This window comes from Panthera uncia, chromosome A2 (assembly GCF_023721935.1).
Source record: "Panthera uncia isolate 11264 chromosome A2, Puncia_PCG_1.0, whole genome shotgun sequence".
In the NCBI taxonomy this organism is placed as follows: domain Eukaryota; kingdom Metazoa; phylum Chordata; class Mammalia; order Carnivora; family Felidae; genus Panthera; species Panthera uncia.
The window spans coordinates 5,873,481-5,877,872 of NC_064816.1; positions in this window are offsets into that span (position 1 = coordinate 5,873,481).

The window sequence follows — 4,392 nt, forward strand, 5'->3', positions numbered from 1 at the left end:
TACTCATTTGAAGTTTGAGCCCAACGTCACTCAAGGCCCAGATCCCCAACCTTCCCAGCATTCCGTAATCACAGGCCTCGGGGAGGAATGTGCCCCAGAGCCCTCCAATTATGGTTTCCTTAGGAAGCTATTAAATCTTGATTTCTGAGAGGAAAATTGGGCATTCTGTGTTTTCCCTTTCAGTCGCCAGTGTTCTGCCACCGTGGGTGAGCTCTTCTAGAAGCTTCCAAGTGGTTTCGAAGGCCGTTTAGGTACCGTCTGGAAGTGCGGTTACTTTATGGCGTAGTTGGGCTTTAGAAAGAGCACATCGTGTGTTTGATTTAGATCCCTGGACAATCATGTTAGCTGTTTCCTTTGAGTGTGGGGCTGCTGGGGACCCGGAGGGGCTGTGGATTTGGATCCAAGCAGACACCTAGGCGCGTCTGTCGAGGACCCTCCGGTGCTGGCCTGTGGGGATCCTAGAAAGCAGGGACAGCCGCAGTTGTTTCTGCCTTGGGTGCCTGGCTTGGGGCTCACGTGTGTTTGCACAGTGGCCGGCTGGATTTTCAGGGTCAGACGTCAGTCCAGGGTCCCCGGTGATCCCAGCTCTCAGGCTGCCTCCCCACCCCCACCCCACACTCGGCAGATTGAGGACTGACAAACAAAAGTGTGGATGAACACACTCTCCCTGAGAATACTTGGGGAGGGGGCAGGATAGGAAAGTTCCATGGAGCATGCTTTAAATTTGGTCACTTAATCCATCCAATGCCTCCCCGCCAGTGGGATTCAGGAGGGCTGCTATTTTGTGCAGGAGTCAAGGCCGACAAAGGAGATAGCTGAGGTGGTTGCTGGTGCCGAGGACACCTTGGAAGCCCCTTTCTTGGGCTCTGCAAGGGGCCAGATGCTGTGCAGAGAGCGTTTCGTGAATCTTCCCATCTGGTCCTCAAGACAGCCCAAGCTATTACTGTCCCCACCTACATATGGGGAAACCGAGACATGGAAAGACGAGTCAGGAGACTAGGAGGTAGCAGGCATCCACTCGAGACCACTTGAGGTCTTCCTGAAGTCATAAGTCTTCGTGCTTCACACTGGGATGATTTGAAGCCGTGGACTCCAGATGTGACGAGAAAGCCCCAGAGAGCAGATATGGACAAGACAGAACTTCTCCAAGCCTGTTCATTATGCAGGAGGGATGGGGACCCGTGGCCCACTGTCCGTCTGTGTATCAGCTTGTTGCCTGGCGGCGAAGATGGAAGGAGAAGCTGTGGGGACAAAGGGTTCTGCCAGAAGGTGGCATCGGGCTCTCTGGTTGGTCAGTGCAAGAAAGAAACACTTTAGCTTTTACAGAATAACCTTCTGGGGAAATTAACAAGTCCCTGTGAAATTGCCTGGAGTATCAGAGTCATTGGTAGCTAAATGTTCTTCATTTGTAACTAAATGTTCCTGTTTCGGAGCCATCTGTCTGTCTCCCCAAGAGGGTGGATTTGTGTCTGTTCTACTCACCAGAGTTTAGGATGGTGTCTGTCACCCAATAGGGGCTCAGATCTGTGGCCTGAGGGGGTTATGTTTTGCTACCTAGTGAATTTTTTTGATTTATTTTTTTGATGTTTATTCATTTTTGAGAGACAGAGACAGAGTGCAAGCAGGGAAGGGGCAGAGAGAGAGGGAGACACAGAATCCAAAGCAGGCTCCAGGCTCTGAGCTGTCAGCACCGAGCCTGACGCGGGGCTCGAACTCATGAACCGCAAGATCATGACTTCACGGGGCTCGAACTCATGAACCGCGAGATCATAACTTGAGCCGAAGTCATACGTTTAACCAAGTGAGCCATTCAGGTGCCCCCACCTAGTGATTTTTTTTTTAAGTTTATTTATGAGAGAGAGAGAGCGAGCGAGCCTAAGCAGGGGAGGAGCAGAGAGAGAGGGACAGAAAATCCCAAGCAGGCTCTGTGCTGTCAGCACAGAGCCCAACGTAGGTCTCGACCACACAAAGTGTCAGATCATGACCTGAGCTGAAATAAAGAGTTGGATGCTTAACCGACTGAGCCACCCAGGTGCCCCACCTAGTGTAGTGAGCTTTTTAAGAAACCAAGAGTTCGTAGACGCTGTCTGTAAAGGTCAAAGGGGTTTCTAGGGTATCTCCATGGTGCAGAAAACAATCCGCCTGTCAATAAATACTGACCAGAGAGCGAGGGTATGGACGCTGTTGATCCTGGCGGGGAAGCAGAATTCCTCCGTGGTCATAGTCTGCGTGTACAAGAGGCCAGTAAGCTTTCTTGCCATCAAGCGAGAAGGTGACTTCGCTTGGGTGTGGAAAAACTGCCCATCTTTTCCGATGCTACCTGGCATCCAGTCTGATGGGAAAGCATTTCCGTGGCTTTATTTTCCTTCATGCATTTTCCCAAAGTGTGTGCCTGGAGGCAGCATAGGTCGAAGTTCCAGGAAGTTCCAGGTGTATGGGCTGTTGGCTCAGGTAGATGGAGGGCCGCAAAGTGCATCTGGAGAGCTAGTCAGGTCTGAGGATCCGGTGGCAAAGGGGCAAACTCATTCTTTTCTCAGGTTGAAATTAACATGGGCAGGAAATGGGTCCCCTCCCCTCCCCCCCCCAATCAGAGAACTCCATCTTTTTCTAATAGAGTAGCAGTGTCTGAGCTGTATACACTGTAGTGTCCCAAGAAAAGAACAGCCATGGGGCTTTGGGTGTGGAGGTGACATGTGGAGCTTCTGGTCCTTCCTAGACAGAAAATAAAGCAGCCAGACTGGCTTTAGGAACCAACTCAATAAAGAAATAAGCTGGAAGTTGTCTCCCTTTGGTCACAATGAAATTGAAACGAGTGTATTTTCTTTTTTCTTTTCTTTTCTTTTCTTTTCTTTTCTTTTTTCTCTTCTCTTTTCTTTTCCTCCCCTCCCCTCCCCTCCCCTCTCCTCTCCTTTCTCTTCTCTTCTCTTCTCCTTTCCTTTCCTTTCCTTCCCTCCCCTCCCCTCCCCTCCCCTCCCCTCCCCTCCCCTCCCCTTCCCTTCCCTTTCCTTTCCCTTCCCTTCCTTTCCTTTCCTTTCTTCTCTTCTCTTTTCCTTTCTTTTCTTTTTTCTTCTCTTCTCTTCTCCTTTCCTTTTTCTTTTCCTTTCCTTTCTTTCCCTTCCCTTCTCTTTTCTTTAATTTTCTTTTCTTTCCCATCCCTTTTTCTTTCTTTCTTTCTTTCTTTCTCTCTCTCTCTCTCTCTCTCTCTCTCTCTGTCTCTCTCTCTTTCTTTCTCTCTTTCTTTCTTTCTTTCTTTCTCTCTTTCTTTCTTTCTTTCTTTCTCTGTTTCTTTCTTTCTTTCTTTTTCTTGAAGTAAACTGTATTTTATTTCATGGTGTATCTGCAGAAATGTAGTACATTCTACTGTTTGCTTTTGTCCTGGAGAAGCTGAGGAGATTTTCTCCACTCCCTGTCACTGTGTCTAAACTCCACTAGCTCATGGATGTAGCAGCTCCTGGGACATCAGCTTCTATTGACCTGTGTACATTCAAGACCACCGTGTACTTGTTGTTGAAAAGCCATCTGTCATGTGAGCAAGCATTCCTTTTTATGGTGGAGATTGTCCTCAGGGAAACCCTCCTTGCAATTCAGACCTTCGCAGTGGCAGATTTCAAACTCCCACATTCCCCATTTACACCTCCTTGTTCCCTAGGAGTCTGTGGTTTCTTTCTCTGTCTCCCCACCGCTAGAAAATGGTTATACCTAATCCCAAAAATGACACCCCGAACTTGACCATGTGCGTAAATACGAACAGAGAAAAATAGGCAAAGAACTCAAGGCCAAAGGCATTATTAGGGAGTAAAGGAGATGTTTTGCATTGTGTGAAGGGATAATTCTTTTTTTTTTTAATTTTTTTTAACGTTTATTTATTTTTGAGACAGAGAGAGACAGAGCATGAATGGGGGAGGGTCAGAGAGAGGGAGACACAGAATCCGAAACAGGCTCCAGGCTCTGAGCTGTCAGCACAGAGCCCGACGCGGGGCTCGAACTCACGGACTGCGAGATCATGACCTGAGCCGAAGTCGGCTGCTTAACCGACTGAGCCACCCAGGCGTCCCAGGGATAATTCTTAATGAGGGCCCACCAGCATAGTATCAAATTTTAGAGAGTAAATTGTAGGAAATACAAGAAGAATTGAGAAACCATTGGGGAACTTCAAATACAGTCTTGCTCATGTAGATAAACCTCGATTAGGCAACAAGGAGTTTGGATAATATGGTTAATAAGATTGTGGTAATAACAGATACAGACTGAACTTTGTACTCTGCAAATAATACACATTTTAAAGTGCTCTTGGAATATTTAGAAAAATTAATCATCTGTTAAATCTCAAAAAAAAAAAAAAAAAAAAAAAGAGCCCCAACACAATCTAGTCCAAAAAGCAGACGTTGCACT